Below are 22,697 nucleotides of genomic sequence, written 5' to 3'. Positions count from 1 at the left end.
CTCTTGGTGTAGCTGGGTTGCCAAAAGAGCAAAATGTTTGGCTATCTGCATTGATCTAGAGCAGAACACAAAGCGAGATAGCCAAAGAGTCAGAAAGGCCACATGTTCTTCAATGGTCACAGGGTCTGAAGAGGTGTCATGGTGATCAATAAAATTATTATATGTCGGCTTGCAATAGTCACCAACGTCAAACCTTAGAGAGATTGGTGCTACGACTTCACAGTCGAAGACTTCGCCGGTCGGTTTTAAGCCTGTAATGGCAACAATATCCAAGAGTGCCGGTGTAATCATGCCACACTTTGTATGAAAAGAATTGGTCGAACTGTCCCAAAATTGGAGGGCAGCCAGTAACATGCCACAAGATTGAGGGGGGCCACAATGGGCAATCTGCATAAGGGTATAAATACCTATCCGTTTCCAGTGGTCGATTTTCTCTATTTCTAAGCGATCCATCCAGGCGCAAAACTTAGGACAGTTCTTGGGAGGAGCAGTCCTAAAATTCCTGTCGACATAACGAAGGGAGAAAGGTTTTTGGGAAGAAAACAAAGGTTCAGAGAGATGACTGGTGGGGAAAAAGGAATCTGTCTTGGTTATCTCAAGACGACGATTTTCTGGAAGCGGGCCTAAGAATGCTAAAGGTTTGTCAGTCAGGGAGAAAGGTATTAATACCTGGGAACGCCAGATTTTGGTTTTCTCTTCAGCAAATGGAGGTTCAGGAACGTAGTCCTTGCCATCAATGGTGAGTGGTTGTGTGAGCTTCACAGCGGAGGGAAATGTTTTGCTTTTGCTTGAGCTAGCCATGGAAGAAGTTGAAGGTTTGGATAAGAAAGGTTGTTTTTGTTTACTAAAATAGAGTGCAGGTTGTTTTCGTTGAAGCAAAGGGCGAAAAAAGGAAAGAAGAAGAAGAAACAAGGGTTTTATAAGAGTTAAACCCTAAGAAAAGGAAGAGTGAACGCTTGATTTTCCTTTTTGACACATGTACTCATGTTCCCACGTCTGCAGACACGTGGAGGCGAAGAAGCAGTTATTGGTAAACATGTTTCCGTCATAAAGACGTGGAGTGATGGAGACGTGATTTTGTGTGTCTCGAGGAAAAAGGGAGACGTTTGTCATGATTAGATGACGTCAGCAACATGGGACAAACAGGTGTACCACTAAGTAGAAGTGGAAGCGGTAAAGAACAAGTCGACATCTCAAAGATGCCATTATCTCACGAAAAGTCGACATTCGAAAATGGCATCTCTGGGGGGCATTTTGTTACCACAAGAAATTTATAAGGCATGTTGAAAGCGTAATCAATGAAAGTGCCTTATGAATTTAAGGTTTATACCAAGGCGTGGTTTGAAAGAAAGTTGTGCCTAAGATAAGCAAGAGCTGAGGAAACCATAAGTCACCAGGAGATGAAATCGACAGAAGAATCATGTTTGGTCGAAATCCATTCTGTCGACTGAACTGAAGATTGGGACTTAAGAAATTCTTGGTTGTGTCAAACACATAGGAGACGGGGTCGACCTAAATACCTGAGTGGGAGAAGTTTGAAATTGAAAATGACTAGCAGTTACAAGGAGAATAAGCGCCAGAATATGGAGCAGTTTGTAGATCGTGTATGGAGCAGTTTGTAGATCGTGTGGCACGACGTCTGTTATTTTTAGAAATTTTTTCATGTAGGCAGTTTCTTTAGTTTATTATAAATAGGAGATCCCACAAAGGGCTCGGGGTGTTCACTTTGTACCAAAATCACTTGTAAAAAACTTCTCATTCCCAGCGTGAGGAAGCAAGAGTTTTTAAGAGTGCTATGTACGTGAATTACCACATTTATTTCAATGCAACTTCCTTATTTTTCAATTGTTCCCGTTGAACACTTTATTTTAATTTCATTTACTTTTGAGTTATCATTTTACGTTGTCGTCTATGCTATCGACACTAATTCTATTACGATAATAGAATTCACCAAAAGCGTGTTCGTCGTGTACATCTTTTGAAGGTTGTAGTACTGTTGGTCACGAGTCACCCATAGGCTATAACATCATTATCATTTCGTGTGGAAAAAACCCGTGATTGTTCAATACTTTGTCAGAAGCCATTTCTCACAAAGTTAACTGTCTGTCAAATTGAATAAGTCACACTATCACACTAGCACATGTCTTAGGATCAACTGGTCGATCCTGCAAGTAACACCTAGTTTTAAGGCCCAGGGAGGACCAGCGGTTGTTTACCAATTTCCACAGTAAACACAACCATGTTGAAGACACAATTAAGAAGTTACTTTCTCAATTAGAGGTTTGCAAGGTATTCAAGTAATTTATAGTTTTGCTTTATTCTCTACCTCTAAACAACTGTATGAATGCAAAATAAATCTCTGACAAGTCGTAACTGATTCCAACATCCAACATTTTCTGAAGTGAATGATGAGCAAATTTTATAGGTAAATTAAATGCCACACTCAATTAGTTTGATTTCTTTAACTATAATGTCATTGTAACATATTAATTACTCTTTATTTTATGAGCCACTTTTATAATTCAATTAAGGAAAGTGTGGATGAGGTAACATTGACCGATGAATGGAATATCATCACAATAAGCATTACATAATAACATAAATTTCCACAACTGTTATATTGTATTTGACTGGAAAAATTTGTTTTTAAACCATTATGAACTATTTTTTATAATCATGAATTGGTGCAGGAATTGGAAATTATGTCTAAACTGAATCCACAACCATTACCTCCAACCCCATCTACAAAGAAGGTTGTTTACTTTTGAATCCTATATACTAGACTTCTAATGTTTCTTATGTTAAATTAAGAAAAAAATGGATGATTTTGTTTCTCTTTATAATAATATAAGGACTTGGAAACTCTTGAAAATGTCATCCACAACCAGTCACTCCAATCAATCCATCCAAAAATGGATGCACATCATAGGTCCAACAAGTCATTATCTATTAAAGAACTTGCAGAAGGAGGACATTCTTCAACCAGACTACGTCGCAAACATGTCAAGTTGGAGAAGAAATAAATGAACTCTATGATGTTTTTGTCCCACCTATTTGCTATATTCCTTACTACCAAACTTATTCATTTCACTTTTGAGTTATTTTCTGAAGAGTTAATGATATGCAAGCATATTATGTATATTTCCCTTTTTGTAACAATTTCCATTTTGTAAGTTTATTGACTGGTTCTCAAATATCAACAACTAAATTTATTTTCCTATGTAAGTTGTATGAATTATTTAACTATTATATTTATCTTTTGGAAATTATGTCATGAATTATACTATGCATATTGTCTCAATTATGAGAACCTATATGAATTATTTAACTATTACCTTTATCCATGATTCATGGTTAACATATGATACTGTTGAAGGTGAGAAAAATACACAAGAAGGGGGATTGGAGTGTATAGATTATGTTTCACTTCTGATGAACAACTTCAATTTCTGAACAAGTTCAGGGTCTGATATCAGAGTGTCAATAGCAACGGAATAATAATAAAGTTCAAAAGCAATAAGCGAAAAAACACACAGATTTTATCTTGGTTCCTCTCCTAAACTGAGAGTAGTTAAGTCCCCTTGTCACATAAGATATTTTCATTATAAACAATCCTAGTTACAACTTTGCTCAATCAATATCCAGAAAGAGACTTCAACTGCTCAATCAATCTTGAAAGAGACTTCCGCTCAAGCAATCCTGCAAGAAACTTCTGCTAAATCACACCAGAAAGAGACTTCACGGCTCAAACACACAGGCAAGAGACCTCCTATACTTTAAACAAATAGTCTAGTAGAAATAATTACAACTATACTTTGATACACAATCAAAAATATAGAAGTATTGCAACAAATACAATATTTCCAAACACTTAAGATTTATAAGATATACAAAGATAGGAAATCTTAAGAGCTTGTGAAAATGAACATATGAAACTTTAACTTAAAGTTTATACTCAACGCGTTCTATTAGATTGTATACTAGTTGTTAACCTTTCTTCAAATCTTTAGCACCCTTTTATAAAGGCAGATAAAAGAGTCATTGGAAAGTTGTTTGCATAAGAGAACCTTTTGAAATGTAGCAGCTCCACAAGAGATTCGTTGAAAGACAAATCATGTTAAGATCTTCAACCAAAGTGTAATAACATAGTCCACTATATACTAGGTATAAACCAGATGAGGAAGGCAAGCTACATAAGTCACATCAACTTTTCTTAAGCCTTGCACTAAGGGACTCTAGTTGACTTTTACCCTAAGTATGATGTTGACAATATAAGTCTGCTATAAGGACAAAGTACGGACCAGAGGCTAACATTTTCAAGTTGAGATCTCTAGAGTCTAAGCTGTCACTAGAGGCAGAAGTATCATGACTAGAGTTTGAACCTTCAGAAGTCGGTCCTTTAGAGTCATCGGATTCCGATCCATCAGAATCTGAGACACTCATTTTGTAAACAAAGGCTTTCGGCAAGGTTAGTTCTGAGTAGACTTTAAGATGTATGATCCTGGAAAATTGAACATATGTTAGTATACCCAATTGTTCTTTAAGTATTTTATTATCATCGAAACTCAAGGGATATGAACAAATTTTGTTCCAACAATCTCCCCCTTTTTTATGATGACAAACAAATGTATTTAAAAACAATGGTTTGTCAGTTTAACCAACTTGACAACATCAGAGTACGAGGTTTGTAAGCTCTCCCTTAGTCTAATAATCCAAACACTACTAGAAAAAGCATTTTTAATGTCGGACGCGAAATGCATTTAACCTTGGCTACATAGGCGAGGTAACGAAGGGCTTCAAGAAAAGTGCACATTTTACCTCTATGTTTTAAAATAACTAACAAATATGTGAAAAAGTCATGGGTTCGATCTCCAGGGAGACCTTTTTGGAATTCTGAAATGGTGAAAACACATGTCTCCTTAGTATTGTAATTTCACCGACAGATATACCACATTTTCACCTCGGTTATCTAATAAAATCGAAGGGTAAAACAATTTTGAGTTTATTAAATCTAATGTGGATTGATTATTTCACTAAACCATGTATTGCACATATAACTTCTCAAATTTGGCTAGGGAAATAATTATATGAACAATTGTGTTATATTTGAAGAACAACTAATATTGATTAGTGATTTTGAAGCATCCTGCAACTCTTCATTCATCTCATGTTGTTTTATGGTTAAAATATATCTAATATTTCAAGTTATTTATTCAACACTTCCTTTTCTACTAATTCATTCTTGAAAACATAAAATTCGATGCTTTCAAAAATGAACAAATATGGAAGAAAGTTGAACGAAAACTAGAAGTATTGGAGAGATTTTAACAATAAAACAATATGAGATGAATGATGAGTTGCAAAATATTAGAAAATAATTAATCAGTGTAAGATAAGTTTCAAATACAACATAATTTTGCATATGATCATTTCCCAAATCAATACTAGGTTATATGTTTAAAGAGGGGTTAGTGAAACAAACAATCAACATTAGATATAATAAACTCAACTCGACGGAACAAGATGAGAGTTGCACAAAGAATCACAAAAAACATAAACTCAATATCAATATCAATCTAAAACTAAAACTCAATAACAACAACTGAACTACAACATATAGATTTTCATAACTTTGGATAGTAAATCAACTAAACAAAAACAACAATAGCATTAACAACTTACACCAAACAACAACTCAAAAAAACAATCTCTTATTAAAACTACAACAAGATCATCAATAAACATATAACATAAATGAGTTTTTACAACAACAACAAGATTAAACCTATAGAGTTTAGGGTCTCAACAACAACAACAACATCAATAAACCTATAACATAAATTTGCTTAAACAACAACAACAATATTAAACCTCTAGGATTTACGGTCTTAATAACGGATCTCAACAACAACAAAAACAACAATATTAATAAACCTATAATATAAATATGTTTAAACAAAATCAATAATAACAAGATAAAACCTCTAGGGTTTCAGATCTCAACAACAACAACAATAAGAACAATATGAGTAATGATGTTTGACGTATTAGATCTTTGAATAAGAAGTAAGAGAAAATGATTTGGATCTCTGAAGAACAAACGAGAGCACTAAACACATAACATCTTCTTATTGAAGATGGTATGTGTTTATGGCTCTCATTTTTAGGGCTCTTTGTTAGGGTACTATTTGTGTTATTTAGACAAATGAAACTGGATGCTACAAGCTAAAACTATATATATATCAGAGAAACATATTAACCTCTGATGGAAAGAAAGTTGAGGTGAAAAGTAGAACACTTTTATATTAAAAATAAAATATTCAAGAAGGCACCACTTTTAATGAGATAAAAACACAAACTAAGGCTGATGAGATTCGAAGCATGTACACTGAATAGGTTTATCCCTCGGTTTTCAAAATAACCGACAAAATATATTGTATATTTTTTTATAAAAAAACATGGTGCGTCCAGAAATTATACCTCAGTTTTTCAATACGTGAGGTGAGATCGTTGTCATGATATGTATTATTTGTAGTAGTGAAAGATTGAGTTCTGTAAGCTCCCCCTAAGTCCTACATAAGTTAATTAAACTTATCTTGATAGAATAAAACATATATGTTCAGATTTAAGCAATAAAATAGATTTTGATTAGGGTTCAAGTTAATAAAACCATTTCAAAAATAATTTAATCCTCTTAAACACTCCCATAATTTTCTCCCCCTTTTGTCATCAACAAAAAGTTAAGATAATAAACACATTTGATAAAGAGAAAAAGTACTGGGAAAAAAAGATAAAACTAAAAACTGTTTGACAAATAAGCATTGATTCCACAAGTTCCAAGATGGTCAAAGTTAGGTTTTGACAACCTAGTATAGGAAGCAAGACTCAAGAAACAATTTTACTCAGAAACACCTCTATAAAAGAAGATGGTGAATTAACACCATGAACATTACTCTGGAGGTTTTGTGTTCAGCAAAAGAATGGGCAAGACAAGAACATTCAAGGTTGGCAAAAGAGATTTCGCAAAGAAAATATGAAATATGATGAATAGATAGGTAAGGAAGGAAAAACAAAATTTTGAGGCATTAGGATTGGCTCAGAGATCTAGGGCTATAGAGGACGAAGGATCATCAACTGAAGTCTCCAAAAAGGGTAAGACCGTAGAAGCAAATTTTAAGAAGAATTATGATTATGACTGGAAGACTACTTTGGAGGCACGAGGAAGTACAAATGATTAAGTTTGACGTGTCCAACTGTCACAAAAAATGTAATAGTCTTTAAGTCCAAAATATGCAATGTCCTTCTTAAATCAGTATTGATATCTTGCCACTGTTTTAGCCAAGAAACTTCCTTTTCCATGTATTCAGTAAGTTTATGGAATTGCTTATCACTCAATCAACAAATAAAACTGAAAAGCATTTAATAAGAAGCAATAATAAGCAAATAGAGAAAACATTTCATTGAAAGATAAGGAAGAGTACATAAACATCAAAATAACTTAGAAGAAAACAATCATATAAATTAAACAGAAGAAGAGGTTCCATCCAAAGAGACCACTTTGACCATAAAAGGATCAACAACTTTCAAAGCTTATGGAATCTTTAACTTGTCACCCCATATTTGTGAAGTAACCTCCTTCATTGTATTCTATGCTCCTTGTTGAATGAAGAGGTCTGAAAGAACCCTTCCATAAGGATTGAAACATGACTTTCCCTCTTGAAAGCATAAGAGAGTCATCTTCAGATGTTCAAACATAATATAAGGTTAATCTTCATATCTGAGTTGAGAAGAAGCAGAAAAGCTTTTTCATCAATATCTAGAGATTCTAGATCTTTGTTCTTGGGCAAAAGGTTTGATATTAAAACTTGATACGAGACTGATGCATTGGAATTAAGATTAGAAACCATAGATAGGTCAGATAAATATCAAAGATAAGATGAGGAGGAAGAGAAGATTCCCAAAAGAGCATATATGGAATAACACCTTCATCCTCACAGTTTATTCATTAGCAATAGAGGCGGAGGTGATTGTGATAGGCACACCAGATACAATAAAAAGAATGACATGCTATATATTAAGTTCTTGGACATAAGCATTGACCAATAACTCCTTGATCAGGTTAGGGTAAGTAGGACCATACAACATATCAAATAAATTATTTGAACCATTTTAGGAGGCGGTTCTTTAAAGATCACAACCATGAACCATCATTTCTTCAAAATTCACAAGTCCTTCAATGATGACTACAAACTGGTTTTCCATACCAAGATTAGATCTAGATACCCTCTTAGAAAAGGGAATAACTCAAAAGATAGAAGATAAAAGATATAATAAAATAAATAGAAAGAAGTTTCAAAAGATATAGACAATGATTTGTCAAAAAGATGCAAGACAATTGTCTTTGCTTTAAGACCACTCAAAAATAATCTTTTAGAGAAACATAACAGTAAAAACAAATAATAAACAAGTAGGAAAACCTGAAGTGATGACAGAGAAAAATATTTACATAAATCAAAGAGGTTTCACATCATTACCCAACAATTTTTACCCATACATCTACTGTGCAAGATAATTATTAAACATGGGAATTCTATCTGAAGCAAATATACCACTTTAGAGTTTCAGAGTCTGAGGACTTTCAGAAGCCACTCTTCATCAGAGTTGTTTCCAAAACTCTGAGTGAAGCTACTTCTGATCAACTTTAGACTTTGATACTATATCCAGAAGTAAGCATTAATCTTTAATAAAGACCATGTTTAGACTCTTTTTGATAAAATCAAATCTATCAATAGCTAAGGGTTTTGTAAATATATCATCCCATTGATGATCAATATCAATGAATTGAATATCTATTACACCCTTCTGAACATAGTCACTTATAAAGTGATGTTTTATTTCAACATACTTGGTTCTAGATTACTGAATTGGATTCTTTATTAGACAAATATCAGTATTATTATAAAAAAAAGATAGAGATGTTGTTTCCACAAATTTGATAATCCCCTAGTTGATATTTCATCCAGAGTAGTTGTGTATAACATTTTACAACTGATATGTATTTTTCTTTACTTGTAGGTACATAAATAATTGTTTATCTCTTACTAGCCCATGCTATTAGGTTTTCACCTATGAATTGACAGTTTCCACTAGTGGATTTTCTTTCAATTCTATCCCTAACATAGTCAGCATCACAAAATCCAACTGGCTTATAATCTAGGAATTTTTTATAGAGAAGTCCCAAATTAGTTGTTCCTTTAAGATACCTAAAGATTCTCTTAACAATAGTTAAGTGAGTTTTTCTAGGATCTAATTGAAACCTTGCACACAAGTAGACACTAAACAATATATCAGGCCTAGAAGATGTGAGGTAAAGCAACGAACCAATTATACCTCTGCATAGCTTCTGATCCACCTTGGTGCTATTTTCTTCTTTGTTAAGACAACAGGTTGGATGCATAGAAGTTGACATAATCTTGCAGTCCTTGAGATTAAACTTCTTCAGAAACTCCTTTGTATACTTGGACTAATGAACATCAGTTCCACTATGATTGATTTGAATTCCTATGAAGAGCTTCAATTCACTCATTTTGATCATTTCAAACACAACCTGTATTGTCTCATAAAATTACTTGCATAGAGAGGCATTAGTAGAACCAAATATTATGTCATTAACATAAACTTGGACAATCAAGATTTCATTATTCAGAGTCTTTTTCAATAATTTAGTGTTAACCTGGTCTTTTTGAAAACCTTTTTCCAACAAGAAATCGGTCAGCCACTCATACCAAGCTCTTGGAGCTTGTTTGAGTCCACATAGTGGTTTCTTGAGTTTATAAACAAAATCTAGGTGGACAGGGTCCTCAAACCTAAGAGGTTGTTTGATATACACTTCTTCAAAAATTACTCCATTTAAAAGGCATTCTTGACATCCATTTGATATAAAACAATGTCATGGTTGATAACATAAGAGTAAAGAAGTGTGATTGCCTATAACCTTGCTGTCATACCCTAAATTTTACCCTGACTTTTCACTTGCATCCACATAGCATAATCGATCCATTTTGTCGTGTATTTCATCAGTTAAAAGCATTTATCAGAGTTTAGACAAAAATTCATAAATTCTGGCATTTTATATGGTCTTGATGACATTCATTCAAACATTTGTTGATTAAGAAGTCAAAAGTCTTGATTTCTCAATCTCATTGTGTAACACCTCAAAATTTGCCCTCCTCTTCTTGGGACTAGTTGACACATTGCATTTCATATTTTAGGGCATTAGGCATTTGCATTTTGCATATCATATGAAAATAAAAAAGGTCATTCTCCAAAGTCTTTTAAGAAGGTGAGAAGGTACATGGGTCAAGCCTGAGGGTTTCTATGGATTGATGATTAACCATCTGAGGGTTTGCACTTCAATCAGGGTTTTCTGATCCTTCAAAGGTATTGGGCATTATCTTGTGTGCAAGGACATGTCACCATCATCATGGTTATGTCATCATCCAGGGTTTCATCATTCATGCTCAAGTTCCTCTAGATTAGGGTTTTGACCTCTGGTCAACCCTAATCAATTGCATTCTTTCAGCCAGGGTTTCTCAGAGAGATGAGGTATTTTATTGAGATGGAGATCACATGGTTATATTGAAGAGCTTATGTGAGCTAGGGTTTCATTTCTGAGCCATTTCCCCAAGTGGTTGAGACTCAAGCTGATCAGGGCATTCCAAGGTCATCTATGGATCAAAAAGTCAACTGTGCAGTCAACTGAGGGCTATGAGGTGGGGAAATGAGTTTCAACACTTCAATAATGTTCAAAAGAGGTTCATTTGTCATTTCAAACATCTATCTTGAAGATTTTGAAGTCAGGGCAAAAGTTTCCAAAAATGGAAAGTGACCTATAATTGAAAGTTTCCAAAAATGGTAAGTTTTGGTCCACATTCAACTTGACTTTCCAACATCAAATAAGCTTCAAATGGATTTTTGTGAACATGAAAGTTGAATATCTTTCTCTCCTCTTTTTAAAAAGTCCTATATCATGTCCATCTGATGATTGGTTGAGGAGTTATGGCCAAATGATCACAAAGTGTACATGGAGATTCAACATGGCATAACTTTTGATTCAAAACTCCAATTTGGTCCACTCTTTTTGCAAAATGCTTGTTTTGACCAATACTTTCCAAATGAACCATTGCATTGCATGAAAAAAGTTCATATGATCATGTGTTCATACATGTGCTTTTTGGAGGGAAAATTCATAATTTGAATTTGGTTCAAGATATGTGCAAAATGCCACTTCCATTGTGTTTATTAGATGATATTAAGTGAAATTGGACCATTGCATGGCACTGTTCACGTAGGAATTGTACATGCTAGCTCATTATTCATTTTTTGCAAAACACTTCATAACTCACTAATTTTAATTAACCAAGCCTAATGTGGATTAGCAAAGTCATTAGTGAATCATATATAAGCTAAATTCTAACAGAATTTGCCATAACCACAATTCTAGATCTAGAATTCATTTTTCCCTCCAAAACTCTCTCTCCTAGAAATTTCAAATTTCTTCACACAACTCTTCAAGATTGTTGTAGATTCATCATCCTCATGGAATTTGGAGCAGGAATCATTCATCATTCGTGGAAATTGAGCTGGTTTTAAGGCTATTCAAGTGCATGGACATGGTGATGGAACTTGAAGATTGAGCAAGATCCAAGTGCTTTCAACCATTAATTCTTATTCAAAGCTTCTAATCAATCATACTGGAGCATATCTGGAGAGTTTGAGAGCCTACACACACGGTTTCCATTACTGCCATTCCAAGTAGGTGGATTTTCGACTCTCTCTTTTTGTCAATTCATGTACATGATTAGGTAGATCTTGTTGTGATGATGATGCTGATATAATTAGAATTTGATTTGGTGAAGAGATGAGTGAGATATGTGGAATATAAGTTTAGATCTAGGATTTTCTTTGCTTCAATTCGTGAAATTCATGAGGAATTAGATGAAATAAGTCTGATATTTGGAATGTACGTGAGGAGAGCTTTCCAACGATATATAGTTTGCCAAATTCTGCAAAATTTCATGGTGGCGCTCTGCCTGGCTGGCCGGAGAAGACGGTGAAAACCACCGTCCGCCACCGCCTGCAAATAGGTTAGGGTTTCTGGCTCAAAACGATGCGTTTTGCTTAAGCGCGCTTGCAACCATTGCCACCTCTGTTCGATTCTCGCTGCGCTTGGTTTTTTTCTTTTATTTCATTTTTGAACGCTGCATGTGACCTTCCAAACCTGAGTTCGAGCCTGGCCTAGCGCACATTTCTTAATGTTATTTTCCAGTGCATTTTGACCTGCGTGACCTGTGTTCAACACCTGCCTTGTGCATTTACCAATTTTCATTCAACTTTGTTTCCACATGATTTTCATTATTTCACTTTTATTTCATTTTGTTCATCAACTTTGAAAAATCACAAAAAATAGCAAAATGATCCAATTTCGCTCTAGTTTTTTTTCACATGCTTGTGTTGATGTCTATTATTTTTTTTATGTTTATTTCATGATTTTTGCACTTCTGGATTTTTAATGGTGATTTGTTGATTGAACATGATGCCAAAATGATATGTTGCATTCATTTGATTGTAAAATGCTCATGGTTTATCCAATTGGTCTAAAACTTGGTGTGCTTAATCTCCTCTCATGATCTGATTTTCTGGATTTGGGTTGGCATTTTTATCATTTTTCTATCACTGTTTTGGACACATGGACATGTGGTATGACAATTTGTGTCACAATTTGGATGTAGAATTTGTGCATTTTCATTGGCTTATCATATGAACTCTTCTGGACTTAATTTTTGGTATGATGCTTGTACATAACATGTAGTGTTCACATAAAAATTTTCATGATCATTGGATTCATTTCTGTTTTAATGTAGATTTTCTATGTTTGATGTCCAATTTTGATCATATTGCTTGCCTTTGCCTCATCTTGTTTATGTGATGGCTTTGCTTATTGAATTGGCTTTGATCCTTTAGAGGCTTTCTTCTTGTTTGATTAAATGTGCTTCATGTGAAATATGGACTTCTGTTTTGGTCATTTGACTTACCTTTGACCCTAGTCTTTGTACTAGTGGTTTGTACTCACCAATTGTGTTTGTGTTTCAGGTATTTAGCACTAATGATTGGTGTGGCCTCATCATTTGAGATGCCATTTGCTTTGATTACTAACCTTTGTTGTGTTATAGGTCCCTTGATGTGATGAACTCACTTGAGTGCTTGCATTTGAGACTTACCTTGTGTATAATTGTTGGATGATTCCACTATTGTCTGCTTGGTTTTCTGAATACAATATTAACTGTCTGGCTTTTTGTACAGGTACATTAGCCGCTTGCTAGCTAGCTTTTGCCTTGCTTTGGAGTGTGGTTGATACACCACTGAGGTTGTTTAGCCTTCTCACTCCATGTAGCCTGGAAGCCCTGTCACTTTTTTGGCAGACATTTGGCTGAAGTCCTCCTTAAGAGGCAATGTTTGTGTTTGTTTATGTTTATGCTAAAGACCTCCAAGTGAGGCATGTTACTTGTTAAGTCCTCCTAAGCGAAGAGGCAATTGACAGATAGAAGGGATTAGCAATCAATCCCCTGTTAGTCATTGAGTCGTTCATTATGCTCACACTACGTGCTGATGCTCTTGAACCTAACCTAAGATCCTTGTATAGAGTCAGTCAAGTGGAATAGGGTCCCTCATTCTGGACCCCCACGCTTTCTTGGATTTGAGCTCACCCAGGCCAGGGTTAAGAGCATGAGGTCCAATCCTCATTTCCGTTTATCAACTTCACCCTAACTCTCAATGTTAGTGGTTAAGAGCTTCAGAATACCCCTACAGTTTTGGCTTGTTTGTCGAGGTTGATATGACCCCTTGACTAAAGCCCAACCATTTGTCTGAGCCCCTTGTTTGTATATAGAGTGTGATGATTGCTTTTGATATGTTTATCTGCTTTCCACTTCTTATCTCCTTTTCTGTAGGAGTCGTATGATCAACTTTCGAGGAAGTTGAACGTACGTAGAGATAGACCTGAGTTGACTTGCTTCCTGTGTGAGTCAACCTCTTGATTAGAGACCTTAACCTAGGGACTTTTGTTTGCATGACAACTATTAGGCTCGAGTCTTAGTCTCCCTATTAGTGTGTTTGCTTCCCTGGTCTCTGGTTAGGAGAGAGTTTCTCCCCTGTTAAGGGGAACTACGTCGCCCTGATTCTCATACCAGATGAGATACGTAGGCAGGAGATCGAGCGAGATCTCTCCGGGCACCCTTTTTCTTTTTTGTGTGTGCTTTGCTTGACGACTATTAGGATCGAGTTCCAGACTCCCTATTAGTTTATTTGTTTCAACCTTTTTGTGTCTTTTGACGTCTCAGAGTCTCGTTTTGTTTGTGTGGCGACTATTAGGTCCGAGTTCCAGACTCCCTATTAGTTTGACAATCTGATAACCTTTTGCTTTGGTGTTCGCTGGTTAGCGTATGTTATTATTTGGAGTCGGATGTAAGTCCATATATTGGCATTTTGTTTCCTGGTGTGCTTGTTTGGAGTCGGATGTAAGTCCAGGTTTGGCATTCTGTTTCCTTGTGTGCTGTTTGTTTTGAGGAGTTAGATATAAGTCCAGCTATTGGCATTCTGTTTCCTTGTTGAGTTTTTCTTTTGACGTCTCAGCGTCTCTTGTTTGGTGTTTTGTTTCGGCGTGCGTTAGCCGAACTACGAGTGTTCTGATTCTTACTCTGGATAGAGAAGATACGTAGGCATAGGATGTGATGTCCTAGCGAGCATGCTTCCCATTTCCCCGAACTACGTCGACTCTGATGTTTGTTTCTGACAAACTACGTAGGCCCAGGATGCGACATCCTGCCGAGTCCCCTTCCTCCATCTTCTTTCACCTGTTTCTTATTCCAGTGTGTGCATTCTTTGAGCAGTTTATTAGCAACCTTATTCTATCCTTTTGAGTGTGGATCCCGTCGAGTACGACGGACGTGAGGGGTGCTAATACCTTCCCCTTGCGTAACCGACTCCCGTACCTTGCAATCTCTGGTCGTAAGACCATTCCTTTCCCTTTTTCAGGTTACTTCGAGCGTTTCCTTTCCCTCCTTTGGGATAAATAACGCACGGTGGCGGCTCTGTGTTTTTTTTCCGCCGGTTGTTTTTCGCGTTGCGACACATTGCATCGTTTATTTCCATTGCATCATGTTTAAGAGGTTCAGAGGGTGACAATCAAGAGTATTGTCGTCATCTAAATATTTGCAAATTTTTAATTATAATTGAGAATCAGATGTAAGTTGTCCAATAGTGGTTCATTTGCATCTGATTGTCTATTTACACCTATTCAGTTAGTAATTCAATGCTTTCACACGATGTTTGCATTTTTTACCTGTCACAACATGCATTTTGTTCCGCATATTGCTTAAAATGTCAGCCAAAATATTTTTCGAATCTACAGGCATACCGGTCGAATTGTTTCTTAATTGTATATCGAATTAGCGGGAAAAAAAGTTTCAAAATTGAGTTTTCAGACGCCAGTTTTATTAATCTACAGTTCACGTAGTTTAACCTGGTGTGTTCGTTTTATTTTTTCGACTAGTTTTTCGGTCGCATTCTGACCAGTCCGAGCCTTTTAACCGGATATTTTTTATTTCTAAATTTGATCAAAACATGTATGTTTCCAAGAAGTGTATTTCGCATTGATAATTTTGGCGCATTCAATTTATTTTTTCGGGCACCTTTGTGCCATATTTTTATTTATTTTTATCCGATTATTTATTTATTTGTTTTTCTCTTTTTCAACGTGTTCATGTTAATTAATTAAAATTGTTCATGTTTTTTTTTTATATTTGATAGTTTAACTTTGTTTAAATTAATTTGTATCAATTGTTAATCATTGATCATTGTTTAATTTTAGTTTGTTTCCATGTTTTAAATTAATTCTATTTTAGTTTAGAATAATGTATCACTAATCTTTACTCAAAGTGCATAGACTTTTAAATACTCCTTGATCTTTTCAAAAGCGTTTTGGCATTTGTCGTTCCAAACGACGACTTGATCCTTGCAAAGTAATTTGAAGATCGACTCACAGGTGGCTGTGAAATGAGATATGAATCAGGCGATATAATTCAATCTCCCCAGAATTCCTCGGACCTTCTTTTCAATTTTAGGTGCAGGCATAGCTTGTATGGCCTTTACCTTTTCAGGACCCACTTTGATGCCTCGTTGGTTGACAACAAAACCTAGCAGTTTGTTGGATCTTACACCGAATGTGCATTTACTGGGGTTAAGTTTCAACTTAAACTTTCTTAACCGTTCAAATAGCTTATCTAAGTTAACCAAATGCGCCTCTTCAGTTTGGGACTTGGAAATCATGTCATCAACGTATACTTCAATCTCTTTATGAATCATATCATGAAAGAGTGTCACCGTTCAACGTTGGTATGTTGCACCGAAATTCTTTAAGCCAAAGGGTGTGACCTTGTAGCAAAAAGTTCCCCATGGGGTGATGCAAGTAGTTTTCTCCATGTCGTCTGGAGCCATTCTGATTTGGTTGTAACCAGATAAGCCGTCCATGAAGGATAAAATAGAGAATTGAGCGATGTTGTCCACTAGCACATCAATGTGAGGTAGCGGGAAGTCGTCTTTAGGACTTGCTCTATTCAAATCTATGTAATCTACACACATATGTACTTTGTCGTCCTTTTTAGGCACGAGCACGATACTGGCAATCCATCGAGGGTAATTGGAAACTGCTAGGAAACCTGCCCTGAGCTGCTTTTGTACTTCCTCCTTTATCTTCATAGACATGTTAGGACGAGTCCTTCTTAGCTTTTGCTTCACAGGAGGACAATTTTCCTTTAGGGGTAGATGATGGACCACGATGTCAGTATTGAGTCTAGGCATGTCTTGGTAAGACCATGCAAACATATCCATGTAGTCTTGTAGGAGTTTGACCAACTTTGTCTTTACTTCTTCTTGTAGAGCTGAGCCTACTTTAACCTCTTTAGCTTCTTACTGTTCCGAGATTGACCATTTCTTCTGACTCTTTGTGTGGTTGATTGACCTTCGAATCTTGCTTGAGTAGTCGTGCTAACTATTCTGGGAGCTCACAATCTTCCTCACTGTCTTTGTCGGCGTGATTTATTGGATTATCAAAGTCATATGGGATCATATCGGAGTCGTTATTGGTGGAAATCAGGGGGAATCTGCATGATTCATGATTTATGCTTTTTTATTTTGTGAAGGGAAATGAATGAAAATTTAAAGAAAAGAATCAAACATTGCCATTTTTATTTAAGTGAGAAAGTAAATAAATGAAAGATAGTAAGCAAAATTTGAATGTAAATAGTGGTTTTTTCATTGATTGATAAAAATAAAAAATTTGATGGGGGCACTACAAATGGTTCCCTCATGCCTTGGGCATAACATGGGTTCTTTGTTTCTTAAAGGGAAAACATTAAATAGAGAAATTACTTTTCTAACATCGTAACCTCTGGTAGTTCAAACACAATCCAATTCGTCAATTCATGCCCTTCATCCTTTTGGTAAACCAGACCTCCTTTCTCAACTGCTCCCTCTTCCTCCAAAGAATAAATTTGGCCATCCACGAGGTGTCCAGCACTTTAGAAGAATTTTGACAAGTGGAGTATTTTACCTTTTGCAGCAATTGGTACTTGCTTCTTCAAGTTTTGGGAGTTGTATCCCAATCCAGCACGATCCTTGTTGCCATCCAAAAGGTTGAGAAGACACCATATGAGATATGAAGTGGTAAGAAACCACATATGTCTTACATGAATATTTGGGGTTGCGAAGTTTATGTGAAACGACAACTTTCAACTAAGCTTGAGCCCAAATCTGACAAATGCTTATTTGTGGGGTATCCTAAAGAAACAAGAGGGTATTATTTCTACAATCCTTCTGAGGGCAAAGTGTTTGTCGCTCGAACTGGAGTTTTCCAGGAAAAGGATTTTATTTCCAAAGGAATCAGTGGGAGGAAAGTAGAGATTGAAGAAATTCAAGAATCACAAAGCATTGATAAACCTAAGGACGAATTAGAGCAGGAAACACAAGTAGTTGTGGAAGAGCAACCTGCTCAAGTAGAACAAGACCAGCGTAGGTCAAGCAAGATACATCACCTACCTGAGAGATATGGATATCTCATAACTGATCAAGGTGATATATTACTCATAGATCAAGATGAGCCTTTGACCTACCAAGAGGCCATAACTGGTCCCGAGTCTGAGAAGTGGCTAGAAGCCATGAAATCTGAAATGGATTCCATGTACACAAACCAAGTTTGGACCTTGGTAGAGCCTCCTGTAGGAGTTAACCCTATAGGATGCAAGTGGGTCTTCAAAAAGAAGACTGGCATGGATGGTAAGGTACATACCTATAAGGCAAGACTAGTTGCAAAAGGATATAAACAAATTCATGGGGTTGACTATGATGAAACCTTTTCACTAGTTGCAATGCTTAAATCTATTCGTATTTTACTTGCTATCGCTGCATATCATGATTATGAAATATGGCAGATGGATGTCAAAACTGCTTTCCTTAATGGGAATCTTCTTGACGATGTGTACATGACACAGTCTGAAGGATTTGACATACCAGAAGAAACCCAAAAGATATGTAATTTACAAAGATCAATCTATGGATTGAATCAAGCTTCCAGAAGCTGGAATCTTCGTTTTAATGAAACAGTAAAACAATATGGATTCATCAAGAGCAAAGATGAGCCTTGTGTCTACAAGAAGGTTAATGGGAGCATGATCGTTTTCCTGGTATTATATGTAGATGACATATTACTCATTGGAATAGATGTCTCTACCCTGCAACAAGTAAAGTCTTGGTTGGGGAAATGTTTTTCTATGAAAGACCTAGGTGAAGCAGCCTATATATTAGGAATCAGAATCTATAGAGATAGATCACAAAAACTGCTTGGCCTAAGTCAGAGTACGTACATAGACAAAGTGTTGAGACGTTTTAATATGCATGATTCCAAGAAAGGATTCATACATATGCAACATGGCCTGTGTCTATCAAAAATACAATCCCCTTAAACTATGGAAGAAAGGGATCGCATGAATAAGATTCCATATGCATCTACAAAAGGATCTATCATGTATGCCATGTTATGTACTCGACCATATGTCTCGTATGCTTTAAGTGCACCAAGTAGGTACCAATCTGATCCTGGTGATGCTAATTGGGTAGTTGACAAGAATATCCTTAAGTATTTGAGAAGGACTAAGGACTCATTCTTGATATATGGAGGTCAGGAAGAGTTGGTTGTAATTGGATACACCGATGCTAGCTTCCAGACAGATAAGGATGACTTTAGATCGCAATCTGGTTATGTGTTTTGCTTAAACGGTGGCGCTGTGAGTTGGAAAAGTTCAAAGCAAGATACAGTTGTTGATTCTACAACCGAGGCCGAGTATATTGTTGCCTCAAGTGCAGCAAAGGAAGTTGTTTGGATCAAAAAGTTCATTAGTGAACTTGGCATAGTTCCTAGCATTGTGGATCTCATTACTCTCTATTGTGATAACAATGGTGCTATCGCACAAGCTAAGGAACCTAGATCTCACCAACGATCCAAACACATACTTAGGCATTATCACCTCATTCGAGAGATAATAGACAGAGGAGATGTGAAAATATGCAGAGTACCTACACTTGACAATATTGCTGACCCACTGACAAAGCCTCTTGTGCAGCAAAAGCATGATGGCCATACTAGATCTATGGGCATTAGGGGTATGCCTGATTGGCTCTAGTGCTAGTGGGAGATTGTTGGTGTAAGCCCTAGAGGTCAATACTTTTGGTACTAGTATCAAATTATTTATTAATAATAAAATACTTTTTCTTTATTATGTTTGTCTAATAGAGTCCCTAAAATAGATAGTTCGTTTAATGTATCAAGTGTGACTTAATCATGAGATCACATTAAACATAAGGACATTATTCTTAAAGTATCCATAGTCGAGCTTTATTGTGAAGTGGGATAAGATTAAAGTAGTAAGACTATTATGTATATAGACTGATGATCACATCTCATGGATCATGGATAAGGAGTTATCAAGTCTTAAACATAGGTATGAATATTAAGAGTAATATTTATACTGGATTGACCCGTTATGAGAATACTATATAGAATATTATGCAAAGTGTCATAAGTTATTCTCATGGTGATAATGGTGTATACCACCCTTCGACCTGAAACCACTATGGACCCTAGATGTAGAGTCGAGTGCCTTATTGCTGATCAAACATTGTCCGTAACTGGATGACCATAAAGACAGTTGATGGGTATTCCACGAAGCATGCTAAGGGACATGAGTGACCTAGATGGAATTTTCCCATCTTGCGTAACAGGATAAATGTCTATGGGTCCAATATTAAACTGGACAAGGATGACACGGTCTATGCCTTGTGTTCAATATAGACATAAGGGCAAAAAGGGTAATTGTACACATAAGTATTATCACAGAATGATTTGTCAGATCATATGACATTTTCGTGTCTTGGGTAGCTGATCGGTTTGATTCGCAAGTGCACGAATAACGTCAAAGTAATATAAAAGAATATCGATCCCACAGAGACCAATCGTCAATCTATCGAATACTATCGTTACGGTGTTTATCTAAGGCGGTATAAAAGAGATATTGGGTTTGCAAAATAACGGTAAATAATAAATGCAGGTAAAGACAGGTTGAATGTAATTCACGTCAGTTAAGTGATGTTTCGATTGTCTAAATAGAACTACTTATAAGGCAATATTTTCTACTCTTGAAAAGAATCCATTTAACAGGAACTGTCGCTTTCGCGTATTCAGAACCGAGTTTACCCTTAAATTAAGGCATTTTATTGTCACTTATAAAAGGTGTGCATAACGCTAAAGTAGTAAACCTATTTTTAAGAAATGAGACTCGTAAACTTAGTTGAAAAGTGATTTTGATTTGGAAAGTTTACCCATGGAGTTTACTGATTTTAAACCTATAAACGCGTCCGAAAACATTTTCAAAAATAGCTTTTCCTTAAAGTGATAAAGATTCCTAGTTACTACGCCAGGGTGCTTTCGCACTCCTCGAATAATTAAAACTAACCAAGTTTGTTTTAGAAAACTCAAGTTAAAAATCAAAACAGCCTTTAAAGTATATCTACAGATTTCAATATGTGAAACATTACTTTAACCGCGATCCTTACATTCTAACATTTAAAAGATTTAGCGAGACATGGTAACACAAACGGACATAACGGTGTTAATCATGATGAAAAGTTTGTTTTAGAATGTGAGGCGTAGAGAGCGAGTAAAGTGCGTAAAATAAATAAAATAAAGCAAGTGCGGAAAAAATAAAATAAAGCGAGTGCGGGAAATAAATAAAATAAAGCGAGTGCAGAAAATAAATAAAGTAAAAGCGATGCGGGAAATAAATAAAGTAAAAGCGATGCGGGAAATAAATAAAGTAAAAGCGATGCAGGAAATAAATAAAGTAAAAGCGATGCGGGAAATAAATAAATAAAGCGATAAATAAGAACCTGCTCCAAACGGAAGCTTCGATTCTGATACAAAAATAAACCTCTGACTCCTGAAGCTAAAGACGACAGCAACTCGAAGTGACCCAACTCAATCTCACAATGGTGCGATAACCCCCCGATGTGACGGATTATCGCTATTACAAATGATAACTATATGCTTAGTGTTGTAAAACTAAGTTGGATGCTAGAAAACAAAATGAAATGAGCTATTTATAGAGATTCTCAGCAGTTTGTAAAGACCATGGTGCCCTCCAACTTCTCCTTAGCGGGCTTTAGTGGGAACGAGATTCTCAAAGGTGGCGCTCGCCATCCCTTCATGGCTCCCGCCATGTGTGTAAATGGGGCGAATCATGGGAACGTGGCGGTTACCTCCTGGTTGAGGGTTGGTGACTCATGGCCTCCCCTATAGCGGTCGCCATGTGCAACGCCATGTGTGTAATTTCGTCGAAAAACCCTAATTTTAGGTCCTTTTGCTTCGTTTCTTCCAAAAGAGTCAGAAAGTGCTAAATATCTGAAAACAAGAGAAAAGAGAGCATAATACAAATAAAATGATAATAAAGTCCTAATAAACATGTGAAATCCGAGTAAAAAACATGGTGTAATTCCGTGTGATCAAATTCTCCCACACTTAAACCTTTGCTTGTCCTCAAGCAAAACTCTTTATAGTTTATGCAAGAAAATCAGTATCAACTAGAGTTAATTCGAGGCAAAAAGACTTACGAGTTCATTAAAGGAATGTATCGATAGGGACTAACGAATCGAACTAAGGGTATTGTAGTGACACTTCCCGCAATTGCGGTCATAGGCTTCTTTCCTATACAAGTCAATCCACATCACCCCGCCATACATAAGCATTCTTTTTGTTTTCCTGAAGTCCTTTTCATTCAAGTGCAATCACATTAAGCCCGTTATCTATACATACTCATAGTAAAGTGACCGGTTAGTGATTATGATCTTAAGCACGGGGCTCTGGTACATAAGTTGGTGTAACCCTTTTATTCAACCTAATTTGCGGTCGTGGGGGATTGGATCGTAATCCACCCTACCAAGTTCAGCACCAGATACCTCTGAACCAACCATCAAATAGGCTTATTATTTTATTTTTCGAAGCATGGGGCTCCGATACATAAGTTGGTGTAACC

The sequence above is a fragment of the Lathyrus oleraceus genome, chromosome 1, assembly GCF_024323335.1.
Source record: "Lathyrus oleraceus cultivar Zhongwan6 chromosome 1, CAAS_Psat_ZW6_1.0, whole genome shotgun sequence".
NCBI lineage: Eukaryota > Viridiplantae > Streptophyta > Magnoliopsida > Fabales > Fabaceae > Lathyrus > Lathyrus oleraceus.
Note: the sequence above shows the minus strand (reverse complement) of the source record.